Genomic DNA, 21,875 nt, shown 5'->3' on the forward strand with positions numbered 1-21,875 from the left:
CTACCCTCTTCCCTCATACTTTCCTTTTTAGCACAGCCGTTATCACCACCTTTCATAGAATAGATTTTGTGTATTTGTCCTATCGGTTGCCTGTTTCCTAACACATCGTGGTAAATCTGGCGCACGAACATTTGCTGAAGGAATAAATAACCTATAGTTGTTTTCGTTTCGACAAGTTGGATAAGTCAGCAAGCAGCAGGCAACCGTGGAAACCTTTAAGTGAGAAGGATTTTGGAGAAGTGATCATTGTTGGTAAGTTGTTTTATGGTGTGTTAGCGTTCTCACTACTTTCTGATTCTTTCTTTGTTGATTAGCAGGAACCGGTGGCCACAACTGCTGCAAAGTGATTTGGTGATGACCTTTCTTCCTTTTTTTTTAATCGGTTGCTCTTTGTGAGTTGTTTTGTACTCTTCAGGGCAGGCTAGGTGAGACTGCAGTAACCAACGAACCATGAAATTGCAGTGATGTCGCATGCAATGTCTTGCTCACGTCCAACCGGGTGCAGGGGGTGTCCCGTCCACAGGGGCACGCGGGGATCGAGGCTGGCAGAGGCTCTGTCATCTGGGATATCTCCGATTCGAGGAGAGGGAGGAAGAGACTGCAGGCTCCTGCTGGGGCTGGCTCGCTCTCTGCCTCAGCTCAGAAGTGACGCAAGCCTCCTGTACTTCCATTTCATTGTCCAGATCTAGGCGTGTGGCTCCATCTAACTGCAAGGAAGAGGCGAAGTGTGGTCTCCTGTAGGCATAGAGAAGAAAGGAGAATGAGGACTAGTGAACCCCCGTATTGCCCAGCACTGTTTTAATTACGCAGAAATTGTCTCGATGCTGCATCTAGGATTGATGGGCAACGATATTTTGATCCCATCGGCTAGCACCAGAGCAAAATCTCATAGGAAAAGAATCTTATTAAAAAATTAGCAAAAAATAGCAATCGTCATAGTGATACAAAAAAAGCCAACATCCTTACTCGGTTTAAACTTGTATTTTCCACATATCCCTTTGTGGGCACTATTAAACAAACTTGTGATCTTTTAAGTTGTTTTTCTTCTTCATCATCCACTTAGCTGTACTACACGTTGTTCTACTTCTGTAAACACCAACTACAAAGAATGGCCCCCACTGTGTAGGAAATGGGCCAGGGCAGGGGGCGCCTGGGTTAGCACTTTGAATGTTCCAGGCTCTGTGCAAGGAACACTCACGTGCTGTGTCCAGCTTAACTCTCACTGCGACTCTGGGAAGTTGGTGTTATTTTCCTTCAGTGAGTTGCTCGGTGGCCACTGAATGAGGAGGCAGTCGTGCTGGAACCAAAAATCAAGTGTCTTGAATTCCAAGAGCCGTGTCCTTTCTAGGACAAAACTCTAGTACGGAAGATTTATTTTCATAAGCTAGGTGATGCTCGACTACACCAGGAAACGACAGCCTTAACACCTGAATATTTGAACTGGAAGAGGCCTGAAAAGAGCCCGCTTAGTCAAATGCCTTTTTTAAAGAGATGAGAAATGGAGCTCAGGAAGCGCCAGAGAGGAACTAGATATTTTTCTATATATAGCAGGGCTGTTTCTTAAAAAGAAACAAAAAGAACTCTCACTCTGCAGCTAGTCAGGTCTACAAGTTATATCAACCTACTAATCATTGCCACTGAGGGCAGTGTGGTTCGGCAGAAAAGAGAAATGGGTAGGAGGGGGCAGAAGATGTATGTTGAATCTTGTAACTGCTTCTTGTCATTCATTCAACCAAATTACATCGTAACTCTTAGCTCGGAGCCCACTCCCTCCCTCCCATTCACTCTGGTGTTTCAGAGAAATGGCACATGCACAGTGAAAAAGAGGAAAAGAGATTCTCTAGACTCCAGAAAGCTCTGACCCTCTGGTCTCATTCTCGGATTCACCAAAATATCAGATTTGTTTGTTTGTTTTCATCACTGTGTAGGGCCTCAAGATATTCTTCCCAAATCTCCAGAACTCATATCCACACGTTTGATGTCAGCTAAACCAGAAATTTGGCCTTTTCTACCCTGTGGAGGGCACATCCTAAGGTTCTGTCTTTGAGGGCATCTTCTCCCCAAATCTAGCCGTGTGGGAATTCAGCTTTGTCTGACTGCCCCTACCCGCAGTCTTGTCTGGCCACCTGAGCCCTACCACAGAGCTCTAGTGGTAACCGATTCCTTGATGCAAGAGTGAGCACGGGGCATGTGGAGGGGAGGAGGTATGACCTCATTTTACACAGACCAGAAGAATCTGAGAGTAGTTGCCATGGGTTTGCTGTTATCTTCTCTCCCTAACACGGGGTATCACGTTGCGAGGAGCTGTCAGTGGGGAAGGAGGGGCAACCATGTTCCCAGAATAAGCCCCAAGGTTGGTTGATGTGCACAACTCCATTGCATGGTGCGCTACGTTGGAAGGAGGTATGGGAGGCAGGCTGAGAACTAGATGAGCAGACTTGGACACGGAGTTTTCAATAGTGCCTTCACTTTATAACTCAGGAATGGTGGACACACTGGGGGCTAAACCTAAAACTCTGAGAGTGGCCTGGATCATTAATGTCTGTGCCAGAGAAGATGGAGACCCCGACGTGTGGAATTCCTGAGGATAATTCACTCCTTTTGCCACAGATGTTGCAACTTGCAACCTCTGCCCTTCCTCTTCCTTAAGGGTCACGTCCCTGCCCAAACCACCCAATAGAACATACGCAGGTCGCATGACCCACCGCCAAAGGAGCAGATGGGTTGGTCCTGAAATTGACCATTTGATTTTCATATAAGGACCGCGCTTGCCAAGAAGACAGAACTGCGGAGGCAGTTTTGAGACGCACGCAGGCACTGCTGCTTGTGGGTGCCTCCGTGGGCAAAGAGAGGCAGGAGGGAGAGCACCTGGCTGTCCCCTGCCAGCTACCAGTAAGGGAGACGGGAAAGAGGAAGGTGGCTCTGGCTTAAAGCCCCTCCATGGCAGGACAGGAGCGTGGGGAGGCCAGGAGCCCTTTGAGGAGTCTTGCGTGTCCCCAGCAGAGAGGGCACAAATGCGTTTGCCTGCTTCCCACCCCTAGAGGCCTGCAGCCTGGGGAACTGCCTGGGTATGGAGGACTGGCTGTGAGCATGGACCCAGCATCGCTCCTGGACCTTGTGCACTGTGTTTCTGTTTCTGCTGTGTTGTTCTGTGTGTGATGTTTTTGTTTTGTTAAAGCGAGCGTGTCTGGTTGTTGCTTGAGACGGTACAAATGCTGGGGACATTAAGAAGGATGCCATATGAGCAGGGGACGGCCATCCTTAGATGTACCTCTAAAAAACCCCAGACCACAGAACCTTGTTATGGGCTCATTTTAGATGGATGGAAGAAGTGCAAATATAGGTCAAAGGGTGTGTTTATAACTCCTCACTCTCTGGGGCGCCTGGGTGGCTCAGTTAAGCATCAGACTCTTGATTTCGGTTCAGGTCATGATCTCCTGGTTTGTGAGTTCGAGCCCCATGTCTGGCTCTGCGCTGTCAGCGAGGAGCCTGCTTGGGATTCTCTCCCCCTCCCTCTCTGCTCCTCCTGTGTGCGTGCTCTCTCTCTCCCTCTCTCTCAAAAATAAATAAATAAACATTAAAAAAAAAAAAAAAACAACCAAACTCCTCACTCCCTTTCGATGATGTTCAGATCTTAGCTAACCATGGGAGAACTATGAAGAACAGAGCTTAGCATTGGCACAATATATTAACCAAATCACTGGCTCATTGGAAATTCAGCCATTTGCACCGATGTCCCCCTTTGGGCCCTTTAAATGCAGTTGTGATGTCTCCCGAATGCCCTCCGTGTTCCTCTCTTAGGTCAGAGATAACTGGTTTCTCTGAAATATAACTCTAGGAAAGAAGAAATTCTTTCCCAGTTCACCAAGACAGAATTTTTTGTTACCATTTAAATTATCTTTTGTTAGGGGCGCCTGGGTGGCGCAGTCGGTTAAGCGGCCGACTTCAGCTCAGGTCACGATCTCGCGGCCGGTGAGTTCGAGCCCCGCGTCGGGCTCTGGGCTGATGGCTCAGAGCCTGGAGCCTGTTTCCGATTCTGTGTCTCCCTCTCTCTCTGCCCTTCCCCCGTTCATGCTCTGTCTCTCTCTGTCCCCCCCCCAAAAAATAAATAAACGTTGGGAAAAAAAAAGAATATTTAAAAAAAATTATCTTTTGTTCATTGGCGAGCACTCATTTCTCACTGGACAGATACTAGGAACATATACTTCTTTATTTCATACTCCCTGTGTACAAAATAACCTTTGGTTTCAATGCCAGGTCACATTGCTGCATGATTTACATACAAAAAGATGGCTGCTCTTGACCTTCAAAGGGCAGGTTGCCTAAGGGATTTCTTCTGCAAAATGACAATTTTCTTTGCCACTCTTGAGTGGTAGCATATTTACTCGAGCTGTTTGCTTTTCTCTCTTAACATTTTCTCTTCCCGCTTTCTGAGAAGTTCAATCCTCAGTGCTTCTGCTGTTCCTTTGAAAGTCCCCTTTTATCTCAGTAAGCTTTTAAGATTTTGCCTTTGGCCATTAGGTTTCTCTTCTGGTCTTGGCTATGGTTTCCTTTTTTCATTAGCCTACGTTTATGTGTGTGTGTGTGTGTGTGTGAAGCACAACAGGAACTAACGCGCGCTAAGTGCACTTTATTATCTAAAATTGTATTGAATGGGGACGGTTCTTTTTTCCAAGACTTGCCTAACACACGGATGTCATAGGAGTCAAAACACCTCGCTGCCGATTTTACACCGATGTGAAAATGACCACTATCCCATCCTCCTTAAAGGAGCAACTTTAATGGGGAAGAAAAAAAGACATGGTCAGAGGGGTCAATAGTTACCGGAGCTGCTTGATAGGCCGGAGGGGATGACCCAGCAGGCTGGGCATCAAAGGCAGTAGGAGGGTCTGGAGGCTCAGATGTCTGACTTTGGGAGACGAGACGGGGAGCTCTGACATCCAACCGGGACGCCCGCACGCTCTGACTTCTTGCTCTCCCCGTGGCAGGTTGTGACTTGGCTGAAACAGCAGCGGGCCGAGTGTTGGCTGGGATGCGGCCCGCCTGTGTATTTACTCCGAACTCCTCTTCCCCAACATGACTGCAAGGGGCAGGAGGGGTTATGGAAGTCGTAGATCGGGGCTTTCTGCTGGTAAGCACGGTATACAGATGTACAGCTAATAACAGACTGTGAGTGCAGACAGGCCTGGCGGCTGGAGAGAGAAGGCTCTTCCTGTCATTCCTAAGAGCCAAAGAGGGGAGAAGGCAGAGGGTGAGGGAAGATTGTGTCACGGGTCTCAGGGGTAGCAGGGTTCTGAGGATGCTGGCACTCACCGAGGTGCCTCCCTTAGAGGTGCTGGTGGGTCTAGTCAGGGAAGGCCACCCGTAGGGCCCCTAAAACCTGGACACCAAAAAGAAAAAAAGGAAAAGGAGACCATTTTCTTTGAAAGACTTTAGGGGCGCCTGGGTGGCGCAGTCGGTTAAGCATCCGACTTCAGCCAGGTCACGATCTCGCGGTCCGTGGGTTCGAGCCCCGCGTCGGGCTCTGGGCTGATGGCTCAGAGCCTGGAGCCTGTTTCCGATTCTGTGTCTCCCTCTCTCTCTGCCCCTCCCCCGTTCATGCTCTGTCTCTCTCTGTCCCAAAAATAAATAAACGTTGAAAAAAAAAATTAAAAAAAAAAAAAAGAAAGACTTTAATGGCTATTATCAAAACCCACTGATAAAACTGTCCTGGGAAGAATCGGCATTTTGCTGTATTTCCAGGCCAGAGCCTCTACAGATGCACCTGACAGTGAAGTCTCTGAGGACACTAGAGTCTTCTGTCAGTGCCAGAAGTGGCAACAGTGGCTGGGTGTCATGACCACAGGAGGGGGTAAACCATTACTGGGACCACTTGCTCCTCCCGCTCCAAGCAGGAGGCAAGGAAAGTGGTTGAGGCCTTTGGAGATGGTCGAGAGCGGACCCGGGTTGGAGCATAAACTGAGCTTTGCAAAAATCCCTGTCTTGGGGGTCCAGTGATAGTGCAGTGGATGATACTACCAGATCAAAGCGTGGTCACGAGGACTGAGTGGCATCATGAATACGACATGTTCAGCCAAGGCTCAGGCACGTAGTGATTGTTCAGTGCATTTTAGCACATCCACCTGTACTGAGCACGGAGGCATAAGAGGCAGTTGACCTCACGTGCGCACGCGTGTGCAAATGTGCACGTGTGTGTGCATGTGCGTGTGCCTATGTGCGGGTGTTGCGTGAGTGTGTGTATGTGGGTAAAAGGTGGCCAAGATGAGACGAGAATTCAGCAACGTCTCTGGACAACGAATCAATGGCTCTATTGTTTGCCCAAACTCTGTCGAACTGGGTGTCGCAATCTACTCAATTGAACATTCGCCTGATTTTCAATATTTTTCATATTTGTAGCTTTGAAATGATAAAATTGTGTCCCTTCGGGCTGGGAATCAAACATCCCCACCCTGATTCTCCATTGTAGGTGTAGCTGTGGACAGAAGGACCCCTTTCTGTTAAGTTCTTGCTGTTGAGACTGCCCGAGAGATGGTGACCCTTGCAAGGAACCCGGGTTTATGAAGAAGAGACCACTTAACTGGGGCGAGGACGGGGAGGATGTGATATTTCTGCAAACAAATTCATTAACGTGGATTTTCATGATTTGGCCTTACCGTAAACACCAGCATGTGTTTGACTGAAAGCTCTCTGGCCTGGGCGTGAGGTTCCATGCCCTAGAGAGTGTGGTAAGGCCTAGTACGGTCAATGCCGAGTGTGTGCTGGGCAGCCCCTCAGCAGCCAGTCTTAGGGACACCCCCTTTCACGGGTGGGGAAGCGTCCTTTCACACTCACTCATGATGGGAGAGTCCAAAGCTCCCGGTTGCCAGGGAGGACAACAATGGAACTTACCAGAGTCCTCAGTATATCTTCCTGGGAGGTTCCTTTGTGTCTAAACCTCCAGAATGCACATTTCATTCCTCCCCCTGCCACTTTCATCTAAATACTTCTGTGAGGCTAAGAATAAGACAGGTCTTTAGAAACACAGCGGTGCCTGTATGCAACTTTCTGTTTTTAGCCCTCATTGTGGAAAATCTCCATTCCAGCTCTGTGTATTGCTTGGCTGTCTTTAAATACCGTATTTCAAATTAAATTATGAAAGAGCGATAGATAACAGGCAGAGATGGTCACACCAGTTGAGTCAATATCCTTGTTACCTATAACATTCTCAGACAAAAATGAGCCACAGGGTCCACATTCTCTAAAGGATCATACGTCCCTGGGTTTTTTTCTCTATTCTATAAGATCTTGCTCTGAAGGGTCGATAGGATTTACCCAATTTGGTTCAAAGTAGAACAATCTGAGGAGGTTAAGAATATAGCTTGCAGCGTTTAGCTCATGGAGTCTGAGTCTGGGCCCAAACCCTGACCCTCTTTACTAACCCAGCTTTTCTCCCAGGTCCAGAGGACTTTTTCTTATATGTCTGTATCTCAGCAATTCATTGTTACTCTATACAAAATGCTAAGATACCTGCTTCCTGCTCTAGGATCCCTACTATTAACCATAGCAAGCCAGTGGTCAGGTATGAACTCGCAAAAAAACACAATCTTTAGGAACTAAATGCTTGGTAAAGAATTTTCACAACAGGAATGATTTCCCTCCAATCGTCTCTGTGTCTTGTTTACCACTGTGTTTCCACCTAAGCGCAAACAAATAGAATAAAGCAAACGTCTAAATGAATGGGAATGGTGGTCCTTTGATTGCTGGTTATGCGAACACCTGCGTGCTGCCGCAGCTTTGTAACATTTTTTTAAAAAAATGTATTTTCAAGTTAGTTAACATACAGTGTAGTCTTGGCTTCCGGAGTAGAACACAGTGATTCTTAGCATATGACACCCAGTGCTCATCCCAAAAAGTGCCCTCCTTCGTGCCCATCGCCCATTTAACCCACTCCCTCCAGCAACCCTCAGTTTATTCTCTGTATTTAAGAGTCCCTTGTGGTTTGCCTGTCTCTCCGTATTTATCTTATTTTTCCTTCCCTTCCTCTATGTTCATCTGTTGGGTTTCTCAAATTCTACATATGAGTGAAATCATATGATATCTGTCTTTCTCTGACTAACTTACTTCACTTAGCATTAATACCCTGTGGTTCCACTCGTGTTGTTGCAAATGGCAAGATCTCATTGTTTTTCATCACCAAGTAGTATTCCATTGTATATATATATATACCACATCTTCTTTATCCATTCATCAATTGATGGACATTTGGGCTCTTTCCATAATTTGGCTATTGTTGAGAGTGTTGCTATAAACATTGAGGTGCGTGTGCCCCTTCGAAATGGCATTTTTGTATCCCTTGGAGAAATTCCTAGTAGCTTTGTAACTTTTTAACAGAGAATTCTGTGTCCATTCTCTTGGCCTAATACTCATTCTACCACAATTAGTACACTTCATGTGCCATTAGCATACAATGGTCACTTGAAGTGACTTCACCCCAACCCCAAACTACACAGCATAGGGCCTTCCTTTGAAACATCATGAAATAGGCACGCCCCCTTCTCAGTAAAAGTACCTAAGAGAATTTCTACTTTGTCCGATCATGCTCAATATCCACTTCAATAGTAGCCCTGTATCAATGGCTAATGTTTGCTTTTTTTTTTTTTTTTAACAAAGTTTTACAAAGTTCATATATTGCTTTTATAGTTTAAGGACAAAAATATTGGCGGGAAAAGTGGAAGGAGATGTGATCTTGGAGCTATGTCATTGTTGTTATTAATTCATTATAGTCCTCCAACTAGCAAATGACCAACAGAGCTCAAGTCTGTCTGTCTTTGGTGTCAGTGACATGGGTCTCAAAGCCATGGCATAATATTAAATGACTTTCAAGTTGGCAACCTGGTTATCTGATTATACCCAAACGCCTCCAGGTCAACAATCTTCAGAAAAAAGTCAAAATTTAATAATTTTGACATTAGTGTGATTTATGCCTTATGTTTGATTTTGTTATAGACAGAAAATATAGTGCATGTTAAATAAACTTTATTGTGAGTCCACTGAGCTCAGCAGTTAGAATTTAACTGCCTAGACAGTATTTTTTTTAATGTGATTGCATGAAAGTATCATCTTACATTTTATCCCGTTTTTACAAGAGATATTCAGCCAAACATACTCATATATACCCTCTTACCCAGAGACATAAGTACTTCCTCAAAAGGTTATGATTGTGATTTTTTAAAAGCACTATATTTTTATCCAACTTTAGAGGAGTCGATTCCTTACATATCCAGTGAATTATTAAAACACAGTTTACAGGGGCGCCTGGGTGGTGCAGTCGGTTAAGCGTCCGACTTCAGCCAGGTCACTATCTCGCGGTCCGTGAGTTCGAGCCCCGCGTCGGGCTCTGGGCTGATGGCTCGGAGCCTGGAGCCTGTTTCCGATTCTGTGTCTCCCTCTCTCTCTGCCCCTCCCCCGTTCATGCTCTGTCTCTCTCTGTCCCAAAATAAATAAAAAACGTTGAAAAAAAAATTAAAACACAGTTTACATACAGAAAATGTTATGCACACACGTGTTAAAATTCCTTAGAGTGGTGGGTGGACTCGAGGACTTTGACATCAAAATACCTGGCTTAAATCTTGCTTGCATCACGCTTATCAAGTAGGATCAAGTCCAGCTACCCATAATACAAAAGCTTTAAAAGCTTTAAAGGCATAAACACGAAAGGAGTTTATTTTTCTTTCAGAGAGAAACCCAAAAGGAAGGTATTTCAGGACTCCACAGTTAATTACCACCCAGGTCCCTTACTAACCTCTGCATCACACTCTCTAGTGCCTGACCTTCATCTTAAGGGCATAAGATGGCTGCAAGAGCTCCAGCTGTAACACCCATATTCCAGGCTGTGCAATGGAAGAAACAGGAAAAAGAAAAAAAAAGAAAAGAAAAGCAAACACCTCCTTTTGAAAAGATTTTCTGGAAGTCCCGCACAATACCTCCTCCTACATATCATCATCCAAATCTTGGTTACGGGGCTGCATCTAGCCATGAGGGAGGCTGGAGAATGCGTAATTTTAGCAGGAAACAATATAATTTAATATCTTGGACAGAAAAATACCCCATCCACTGGTGCGATTATATGGTAGGATTTTAGGTAGACGTCTGATTACTGAGACTCAGCCTTTTAACTACAAATCCATTTAAAGGAGACATTCCTGGCCACACACAAGTCCTGGGATCAGTGTGCATTTTGGGGTGAACTTACTGTGCAGCGTGTTTTCTGGAGAGCGGCCAGTAGCTTTCTGTCCCATCCCTCACCCTATTCTCCAGCCACACACTGGGTCACTCTGATGTCTTTGCAATACACACTGTGGTCTTGTGCCTCTTCCTTCCTTCATCCACTTCTTCTGTTGGTGATGCCTTCTCCGCTCCTAACCTCAGGTCTGTTGGCTAAATTCATCTCATTCTTTGAGATGCAATTCAAATGCCTCCACTGCCAGGACGACCTCTTTGGCCACATTAATATAAATAAGTCTCTCAACCTTCTGCCTTCAGGTTACATTTTATCTATTGTTTTATATCTCATATCACAATTTTGTGCAGATGTCTTTTTTTAATTATTATATTTTACACCTCTTGAAGGCAAATACTGTCTTCTTCATCTTTGTGTCCTCGGTACCTAATACAGAGGATTAGTACATAAGAGGTGCTTGTTAAAAACATCGAATGGGGGGCGCCTGGGTGGCTCAGTCGGCTGAGCGTCCGACTTTGGCTCAGGTCATGATCTCGCGGCTTGTGAGTTCGAGCCCCGTGTCGGGCTCTGTGCTGACAGCTCAGAGCCCGGAGCCTGCTTCGGATTCTGTGTCTCTCCATCTCTCGGCCCCTCCCCTGCTCCTGCTCTGTGTCTCTCTGTCTCTCAATAATAAATAAATGTAAAAAAAATTTTAAAAAAAACATCGAATGACCTAGCAGTACATAAAGTAATGAAGAGAGTGCACTTATTCACACAGCTAGGATAATTTTTAAATTCCACAAGATGAACTCTCAGATACTGCATTTGGATGCGATTCTCCGACATTCACTTCATGCATTTCGACATGCTGAATTTGGTGCATTAGTAATAACCTTCATGCGGACACTTATACTTTTGGCAAATGGATTATCATATGAACAAATATGTTAACCAACAAGGCCGTAGCAAAGTAGGGCCTGAGCTTCGTAACCATGTTTACAGCTTTCCATCTTGTCCACTAAGTTAAGCTGCCGGTCTTCTAAAATGACAGGCCAAAGTCTAGCTTTGACATGTCAGTTACCTGTCACAGTGGCAGTTGTTTGTTCACCTAGATTGACTATGGAACAGAATTGTGGACTGCTAAGGATGCCCTGTTTAAATTTAGGAGAGGGCACTAAACATTTGAAGCCACAAAGACTCGTAGCATGGAAAATAGTGCCTGGCTTTCACTTCTAGACACTAGACACTGAAGGAAAAGCTAAGAACCTGAGGCAGGTGCTCAAGAAGACAGGCTAAAACAGTTCAGAATAAGTATAACAAAGGAAGTACAAGATGTATACACCAAAAAGTACAAACCAGCGCTGAAAGAAATTAAAGACCTAAATAAGTGGAACATGGATTGTGTTCGTGGATTGGAACTATTCATATTGGTCAGATAGCAGTGCTCAACAAAGTGAGCTACAGATCTTTTTTTAATATTTTTTAACGTTTATTTTTAAAAATTTTTTAAATGTTTATTCATTTTCAAGAGAGAGAGAGACAGAGAGAGAGACAGAGTGAGAGCAGGGGAGAGGGAGAGAGAGAGGAAGACACAGAATCCGAAGCAGGCTCCAGGCTCTGAGCTGTCAGCACAGAGCCTAATGTGGGGCTTGAACTCACGAACCATGAGATCATGACCTGAGCCGAAGTCGGACGCTCAACCCACTGAGCCACCAAGGTGCTCCTAATGTTAATTTTTGAGAGAGAGAGAGAGAGAGAGAGAGACAGAATGCAACTGGGGGAGGGTCAGAAGAGAGGGAGACACAGAATCCAAAGCAGGCTCCAGGCTTCGAGCTGTCAGCCCAGAGCCCAAGGCGGGGTTTGAATTCATGAACTGTGAGATCATGACCTGAGCTGAAGTTGGATGTTTGACTGAGCCACCCAAGGGCCCCAAGTGAGCTAGAAATTTAACACAATCTCTATCAAAATACCAATTGCCTTTTTTTTTTGGCAGAAATTGACAAACTAATCCTAAAATTTATGTGAAAATGCAAAGTACCTAGAATAGCCAAGATAATCTTAAAAAAAAAAAAAGAACAAAGTTAGAGGAATCACACTCTTGATTTCAAAACTCACTCCAAAGCACCAGTAATCCAAGACTTGTCATATTGGATAGACATATACATAGACTTACAGAATGGACATATAGATCATAGAAATAGAACTGAGAGTCAAAAAAATATATTCTTGCATTTATAGTCAATTGATTTTTGAGAATAGTGCCAATACGATTCACTGGGAAAAGAACAGTCGTTATGACAAATGGTGCTGGGACAACTGGATCTCTACATGCAATGTAATGAAGTTGGACTCCCACTTTACACCATACACAAAAATTAACTCAAAATGCATCACAGACCTAAATTTAAGAGTTAAAATATAAAAACCCATAGAAGGAAACATAGGAATCAATTTCAGTGTTTTTTGATCAGGTAATGTTTCTTGGATATGACACCAAAAGCACAAGCAACAAAAGAAAAAATAAATTGAATTTGATCAAAATTAAAAACATCTGTGCTTCAAAAGACCCAATGTAAAAAAGGAAAAGCAATCTAAAGGTTGGGAGAAAATAATTGCAAATCATATATCTCTTATGGGTCTACAATCCAAAATATATAAAAAGCTTTTACAATTCAAAAAGAAAAAGAGAATAACCCATTAAAAAACAGCTAAACAACTTAAATAGACACTTCTGTACCCATCATCTAAAGTATAAGTGTCAGGGGCACCGCTGAGACTTTGGCTCAGTTTATGATCTCACGGTCTGTGGGTTCGAGCCCCGCGTTGGGCTCTGTGCTGACAGCTCAGAGCCTGGAGCCTGCTTCGGATTCCGTGTCTCCCTCTCTCTCTGCCCCTCCCCTGCTCACGCTCTCTCTCTCTCTCTCTGTCTCAAAAATAAAGAAACATTAAATCAATCAATCAATCAATAAAGTATAAGTGGCTAATTAGCACCTGAAAAGACATTTATAATCGTTAGTCCTTAAAGAAATGCAAGACACAATGAGTTACCACCTCATGCCTACTATAAAATAAAAAAGATGAATAATAACAAACATTGGTAAAGATGTGGAAATACTGGAACTCTTCCACATTGCCAGTTTGATTGTGAAATGATGCAGCCCCTTTTAAAAAACTGGCAGTTCTGCAAAATGTTAAACGTAAAATTATGATATGATCTATTAATGCCCCAGAGAGTTAAAAACACACGTCGACACAAAAACCTGCCCATGAGTGTTTATAGCAGCATTATGCATGATATCCAGAATCCGGAAACAATCCAAATGTCCATCAACTGACAAATTGATAAACAAAATATTGCATATCCGTAACAATGGAATATTATTCGGTCATAAAAAGAAATGAAGCACCTATACATATTGTCACATGGATGAACTTTGAAGCACTATGTCAAGTGAAAGGAGCCTACTATAAAAGCCACATGTATGATTCCACTTATGTGAAATGTCCAGAATATGCAAATTCATAAACACAGAAAGTAGATTAGTGGTTGCCCATGAGTGAGGAAGGTGGGAATATGAAGTGACTGCTGAGGAGTACTGGCTTTCTTTGGGGGATGATAAAAGTGTTCTAGAATAATATAGTGAATGGTTGGGGTGCTTGGGTGGCTAAGTCGGTTAATACGACTTGGGCTTAGCTCATGATCTCATGGGTAGTGAGTTTGAGCCCCACATCGGGCTCTGTGCTGACAGCTCAGAGCAAGGAGCCTGCTTTGGATTCTATGTCTCCCTCTCTCTCTCTCTCTCTCTGCCCCTTCCCCACGTGTGCTCTGTCTCTCACACTTTTAAAAATAAATAATAACACATGAAAAAAAAAGATAGTGGATGGTCGCAGAACTCTGTGAGTATCCTAAAAAAGGTCTACAGCTTTACCACACTGAATGCATTCAGTCTCATCTAAAAGACATAGACTTGCACACTTTAAAAGGGTGGATTTTATGGTATGAAAATTATATTTCATTACTGCCATTAGCAACATGAAAAGAAGGAAGGGGGGGGAGAGAAAAAGGAAGGAAGGAAGGAAGGAAGGAAGGAAGGAAGGAAGGAAGGAAGGAAAGAAGGAAGGATGGAGGGAGCTAGTTACTTAACCGTAGCTGAACTTGCTGACAGCCTGAGCCGAAGTCTTTTCTCTCTGCTGAAGGGAGATTAAAAGTGTCAAAGTCACTTTACAGACATCCCCATGTGTCCTGGTATACAAGGGACTTGAAAAAGCAGTACCCTGGCGGGGAGCATATTTGCATCAGGGAAGGAGAATGAGGGGCTCCAGGGGTTCTGGAAATAGTCAGTGTCTTAGTTTGGGGTCAGTTTCATGGGTGTTTTTACATGCAAAACCCCCTCGGATTGTACATTTATGATTTGTTCACTTTGTTATACCTCCATAAAATTTACTTAAAAAAAAAAAGCAGGTAGGCTGTTACCTTTGATTTTCAAAGGAGGTAACTTTTCTAGCAAGGAAGCACCAGTGCAATGTGGAGACGCTCAAGAGAATTCTGAGTACAGTAGTCATGCGGAAAAACCAAGACTTCAAGGTCTGAGAGCACAAGAAGCTAAAGGGCCAGTGACCTTGAGGACAGATAGTTCTGACCAGCCAGCTGGTTTTGCACATGCTCAGAATACAAGGCCAGAATCAAGCTTTTCCTAGTCTCCCTGCAAAGTTACAAGTGCCAAGAAGGCAGGGCGCACGCGTGCCTCGTCTCTCACTCTGCGTGAAACAGGGTACACATGTTTTTAGATGAATAAATAAATTTTTGTTTACAGTCCTCCAAGTTCACAACACAGGTATTTTCCCCATCCTGGCTAGAGAGGGGAATGTCTTGTTCCTGACACATTCACTGTGTGCCCAAGCAACCCCTCGGTGCGTGGCAGGACAGGCGCCCCAGCAGGATGCAGGGCCGCCTGGTCTCCGTGTGGAAAAGTGAGTGTATGTGCCCAGCCAGATGTTCCTTATGCAACACAGTCACATGAAGTGAAATGGCTGACCATTCAGAAGACACTAGGCACACAAGAAATCAAATGTTGCAAAATTAGCCCCTTTCATGTGCGTTGCCAAATTAGTCACGGACCATGTGTCGCGGGAATGCGTCATGAGCACCAGCTCTCAGGACCAAAGGCCCTTATCCCTCTCTACTTTGGCATCTGAGGTCCCACACACAAAGATTTCGAGGTGCGGGGACTGGGCCCAGAAGGCCCAGTGGCTTCACTTGGAGCTTTCCCTTGTGTGCTGAGCTCCCTAGAGGCAGATGGCATAAAGTGCCTTGGTCAAGTTCACATTTATGAATTGTTACCCCAAGGTCATAGACACCACATGACTGGGCCTTCTCTGTGAATTTGAAGATCTTAAGAAACTCCAGCTTCGGGACTTGAACTTCCCTTTGGGACTTGTGTCTCAAACATAGACTAGTCTTCATTTCCTCTCTGAAGCTATTTGCATTCCCAGCCAAGCCACAGGACTCCTGAAAACTGGCCTTTCTCTTTTCAATTAACTTTCCAAAGGGCCAGTCTGAGCAGTCTGAGCAGTGCAGACAATGGGGAGGCTTGAGTTTTGGCCATGACTCTCCGCTGGTTCATGTGTGTGTGACCTGGGCCAAGTCTCTTTCCTTCCCTGTAACAAAGATCTGAAACCTGGGGCACCTGGGTGACTTGGGTGACTCAGTCAGTTAAGTGTCCGGCTCTTGGTTTCAGCTCAGGTCATCACCTCACAGTTTGTGGGATCCAGCCCCGAGTTGGGCTTCAGGATCACAGTGCAGAACCTGCTTAGGATTCTTTCTCCCTCCCTCTCTGCCCCCCCCGACTCATGTGTTTTCTCTCTCTCTCTCTCTCTCTCAAAATAAATAAATAAACTAAAAAAAAAAAAAAATCTTAAACAACTTAAACAATGAGGAAGCCCAGATCCCCATCATCCTTTTCTATTCTAGCTGTAAATGATCCTGAACTGCCCTAAAACCTGCTAGAATCCAAGTTATCAGACTTTGAACCTAGAGAATTTGGAGATATGAGCTATGCTCTACTATGTAGTTATGTTACTCTCCGAGGGGAGGAGCCACAATGATTTGGTAGAAGTTACTCAGGAAAAGATGGGGCCAACTAGGAAAATCTTTCTCTAAAAACAGATATGAAATTGGCTAGTTTGACCTGGGATGTAGAGCATGACTGGTTAGAGCAAAGCCTATGAGGGGTCATCGGCATCTGGCATAAATGCAGCCCTGGGATTTAGAGAAGAGCCTGAGTTTAGAATAAGACCCACCTAGGTTTGCATCTTGACCCTGAAACTGCCATAAGCATGTGACCTTGGACCATTTGTTCAACCTCTCTGAGACTCAGGTTTCTAGGATATAAAGTAGAAATGTTGATGATATTTGCCCAGGCGTCCTTGAAAGGTAAAGCACGGAATGCTATAGCGCAGTGGGAGAGACACGGTAGGGGCAGGAGACCTGCCTTCAGCTTGAAGGGAAAGTCCCAACAGTAAAGGTTGTATATTTGCCTGTTTTAAGAAAGGGAGGTTTAAATATGCTTTTAATGGGAGGGGTAGGATTTAGTCAGAAGGGAGCTGTTCTGAGAAGGTACCACATCGTGGAATCACAGGGGGAAGGGTAGAGGTGGGAGAGGAAGGAGGTTCTATGCAGGGCGGTCCTGTCTGCCCAAGCTCCGCCTGTGACTCGGGCTTTCCAGCCTCACACCTGCTTCCCCAACCACTGCCACGTCTGCCTCCTTCTGTGCTTCCAGTTAGGATGAGACCGGAATGACTGACGGAGCACTGGGGCTTCTGAGTATCTTTTGTGTTTTTATTAAACACAAGCCATATTATTTTCCCATGAGATGTCATTTTTGTGTCACACAGTATGCTCAGCTCGGTGTCGCAAAGATGACTAAAAGCACAAGCCGACAGGGCCTCAGATCATCTTCTGCAAGTGAGGTCAGTGGTCTCCATCCTGACCATCCCTGATGAGGACCAAATGGGACTGTGACTGTTTTACTCCAGAAGGCACTGCACAAGTGACGGTTGGGTCCTCAAAGATCTTACTTTGTACCCATGGGGCCCATAGTTGGGGCGGGAAAATGAGGTGTGAATTCACTAAGAAGTCAATAAATGAGAGGCACTTGGGTATCTCAGTCGGTTAAGCATCTAACTCTTGATCTCAGCTCAGGTCATGATCTCACAGTTCATGAGATCAAGTTCCACATCATGCTCTGCACTGACAGTGCAGGCCTGCTTAAGATTCTCTCTCTCTGTCTCTGTCTCTGTCTGTCTCTCTCTCTCTCTGCTTCTCCCCCAGCTCTCTCTCACTCTCAAAAGTAAGGCAATGCATGCAAGTGCAAAAGGAGTAGAGACTTGCAGAGTCACAGAGACTCCACAAAGTGAAAGGAGACCTCCATGGACTGGGGAGGGTGGAGAATAATCCAGAAGGGTCTCACCAAGGTCCAAAAGCATGAGGAGGTATAAAGAAGGCAGGTGGAGAACTCACGGAAAGGAGACAGTTGAAGGCCAGACCACGAATGTATAAAAGGACAACACGTGTAGTACACAAAATTAGCAGCCATATCCAAACAGTTGGCCCATTTCTAAGCTACGGACGATCCCTCAAGGTCATCTCAGCCATTTATAACCATCTACTGGGCTTCCTTTCTCACCCTAATGAGCCCAGGGGGCTGCTCATTGTGGCCACATGGTTCCCACCCATAGTGATCTGGAAAAACACAAGACACTTACAGTGTTTCCAATGTTTTATCTCTGCCATGGATAGTTTCTTGTTTCATAGGCACATGCTAGATTTTAGAATCATAGGATTTGACAAAATCTTGATCTTGATTCCAGCAAAAAAAACTACCAGGTAGCTGTGTGCAAACTGGTTGGGTCACCATCAACTCCAAGCTTCCCTCTCCTCACCTGTGGAACAGGTAGAACAGCCCTGGCCCAGCCACCTACCACTCAGGATTATGGCAAATATGAACCATTGGGGCCTCAGAGGCGAACGCTATGCAGATGTGATTAGGCACATTTCACAGGTTCTCAAACTCTCCTAAACCCTTGAGTACCTCATGAGCCTCCTCAAGGGTAAAGGAGTCAAACAGAGTGAACCCGAGGTACAGCCTACAATTCCAGCAGCCTTGTTTTGGTGTGCTATATAAACAAAGGTTTTCTATTTACGCTTGTACTTTAAGGAAGAATTCCACCGATTAGGGAGAAATTCTTTTTTTAAGTTATGAGTCAAGTTTAATCTTTAATCTCCGTGTTTTACAGGAAGGAAAACTGAAGCCCAGAGAAGTTGATCCATCTGCCCAGGGACACGCAGCGACAGAGGTAAGATCAGAGGCCATTTCTAAAACTCTTGCTTCTGTGTTTTGCCCACTACTTTTTGGCGCCACAAATGCTGGCATGTTCTATGAACCAACAAGAGAAAACACCACCAAAGTCCCTGCCCCATGGTGTAGATACACCCTTCCTGAGGAACAGCAGTGTGGCTTATAAACCACAACTCACCCCCAGGCCGAAGGAGTGATTCCAGAAAGTTGCGGGAGGAGCTGCAGAGCTCACGTGGTGGGCACGTGAGGCTCTGACACGTGGCTAGACCACGCTTTCCAGCATGTCTTCCTTGGCGGATATAGCAGCTGCCTGGCAAGCACACAGCACCAATAACACTGTTCCCACTTCATTGCTTGCATACTTCAGGCCATTCGAGCAGATGTGCTCCTTTCTTAAAAATAAAAGTGGCATTAATTTTCACCAGTGCTCTCCCTTCCCACCCCCATTCCCAAAGGACTCACATTCCTCCTTCCGGCAAGCTCGGTTCTATTGGGTTCAAGACTAAAGTTCAAACTCCAGATTACCATTTGGTAATATGTTTGGAAAATCATCTCGTTTAGAAACAACTGAGGTTGTATGAGATCGTGCGTGTTGTTGAAACTATCCCAGTATTTTTAAGTAGGAAATTCCAGAAATTCTATTTTCTCTTCTTTCTTATCTGATATTTCTTGTTTCGTACAGGAGGTGAAGGTTTTCTCCTTGGAACACTGAAGAGGAAATATGCGTTAGAAATACGTCAAGTCATGGGGCGCCTGGGTGGTTCACTCAGTTAAGCGTCTGACTACGGCTCAGGTCATGATTTCATGGTTCGTGGGTTCGAGCCCCCCGTCGGGCTGTGCGCTGACACCTCAGAGCCTGGAGCCTGCTTCGGATCCTGCGTCTCCCTCTCTCTCTGCCCCTCTCCCGCTCACACTCTGTCTCTCGCACGCGCGCGAGAAACAAATAAACATTTAAAAAATTAAAAAAAAAAGAAATATGTCAATTCATGACACGAATATATACCAACGTCTGAGAAATTGTCCCTGATCTCAAGTTGCTTCCAAGCTTATCAGAGAGGTATGATACAATATAGAGTTGTATATTTCTATTAGTCTTTCATGTATATACAGTATATATATGTGTGTGTGTGTGTGTGTGTGTGTATGTGTTGTATGTTTCTGCATGTGTGTAGGTGCATACGTGTATGTGTGTGTCCCATCGATTTTGATTGCTGCAGAGGATCTAAGGCCACCACTGGCTGGAACAGAAAGAATTAGCGTGGTCTTGAGGGGCCGCGGTGCCTGCATGGGGGCCTGGGGGTAGATTGGGAAGGACAGATAAGGGTGTTCGAAGCCAAGAAAATAAGTGACCTGAGATACAAAGACAGGACCAGGGGCCGACAGGGTCCAGGGGAAACTTTGTATGTGAATTAATCTTCTAGAATGGACTCCAGGATCAGGACTAGAACCGGTGCTTTGGTGAACAACATGCATAAACAGAAGAGGATCAGAAACTAATGGGATTGAGTCAGTCTAAAGCCAACCGATGTTATGGGCAAGACTTCATTCACAGCCTGGTAAAGTACGAATGATTTACCCCCAGGGTTGGAGCTACGAGGCCCAATCCAAGGCCTCCAAAGCTGCAGTGTAAGATCCTTGTCTGGCTGTGTGAAGGCAAACATGCCCATTCCTGGGGCTTCATCAGGCACGTAGGCACAGACTTATCTCATTATCTTTAGTAAAAGACACCCAGGACCAGCTGGGATCATCATCTCCATCCTACAGATAGTAAGCGGGGCACAGAGTGATGAAAAGTGAAGCACAGAGAAGCAAACTACAGCTCCAAGAGGAGGGGTCCCATCCCAAATGCAGGCATCTGCCTCCAAAAGCCACACTGAGCATTGTCACTCTAATCCTATCCGTGCGGGGGCCCACGCTCTGCATTCTCACCCTGCCCTGGAGAAGTGAACCGACCCGAGCGACCACTCGGAGCCAGCACCCCGGTACTGCTGTTGCCGTGTCTTAGGGCAACGCCACGAATGAGTGATACACCACGAACGGACCTTTTTCATCAATGCTGTCAATATCCTCTCGACGGGTTCAATATGTAGATGTAGCTGAAAAGTCTTAATTTCCTAAGACATTTCGCATTCCTTGGAGCACTCTTTGGACACTTCTTCCAAGTGTAATATTCTGGAGCTCAAGAGAATGGGGGCGGGTGGCCAGGCCTCTGGGCCTCTACACTGCCCAGTAGAAAGCAAGTAGCAGAGCCACTGATTCTGGTTCCTTCCTTAGTGGGTAGGTGTGCTAATGAGCTGAATGTATGCTCAGTGGAACTAGACATGAAGAATTTCCACTGGGGGATTATTCACTCCAAGGGCAGGAATAGTCCCCCGACGGGAAGAATACAGGTTCCGGATACGTACTCCAATGGTCCACCTCAGACTGTTGGGCAGGCCACAGCAGGACGTTGTGGACTGCAGAAACAGCTCAGTGCGCCACATGAAGGGAGGCCCGCCCATCTGTCTCATGAAAGAGTGGACCATGGAGCCATATGTAGTCTCACAGGAAGTGGCCCCTCGTAGACAGCCCTTCACGGCTTCCAGGGCCCTGCTCTCTGACAGAGCATCTTGTTGTAGTGGAACATTTATTAGAAACGATGGTGCAATTTAACTAGGGAGCATAGGAGGCTGCTTTCCCCTCAAAGATCTGTGGCAATGACGGAAATGAAAAGTCTGGAGCTGGGGCGCCTGGGTGGCTCAGTCGGTTAAGCATCACACTTCATCTCAGGTCACGATCTCATGGCTTCATGGGTTTGGGCCCCTTGTCGGGCTCTGTGCTGACAGCTCAGAACCTGGAGCCTGCTTCAGATTCTGTGTCTCCTTCTCTCTCTGCCCTCCCCTGCTTGCACTCTCTGTCTCTCTCTCTCTCAAAAATAAACATTAAAAAAACACTTAAAAAAAAGAGTCTGGAGCTTAGCCACTGCCAAAGGTGACTGAGTGGGACCCGGTGTCCAAGAGCCTCCTGAATCAGGTTCTAGAAGGAGAAGGAAGGTGGCAGGAGAGATGGGCCATCTCAGCCAGACTGCTAGGCTCTGCCCTTCCTTTCATTTTCGACGTTTTAACAGAAATTTTTCACTTTTGTCTTCCCTCCGACACCCATGGAATGACTGCCTGAAGCCATTTAGATTAAAACAGAGGAAGACTTGAAGAGACGGGGTGGGAGTGGGGAGGTACCAGACACCTACCAGCTGGTCTCAGTAGCATCTTTGTTCTGCAAGGACTACCCGGTGGTCGTAATGCTCCCATGTCCCTGACGCCCTGGGCTGAGTTGGGCGACAG

At 45.5% G+C, this 21,875-nt stretch overlaps 1 long non-coding RNA gene across 1 annotated transcript; it reads left to right on the forward strand.

The window, feature by feature from the left end:
- Positions 1–175: 175 nt before the first annotated feature.
- Positions 176–19,342, forward strand: LOC124519815 (uncharacterized). Its single transcript, XR_006964194.1, has 3 exons — positions 176–252; positions 18,494–18,553; positions 19,238–19,342. It is a non-coding gene; the product is annotated as an uncharacterized LOC124519815 (long non-coding RNA).
- The last annotated feature ends 2,533 nt before the right edge of the window (positions 19,343–21,875 follow it).

Source organism: Lynx rufus, unplaced genomic scaffold (genome assembly GCF_022079265.1).
Source record: "Lynx rufus isolate CCGP_SWC_20201006 ecotype Redwood Valley unplaced genomic scaffold, mLynRuf1.p SCAF_29, whole genome shotgun sequence".
Taxonomy (NCBI): domain Eukaryota; kingdom Metazoa; phylum Chordata; class Mammalia; order Carnivora; family Felidae; genus Lynx; species Lynx rufus.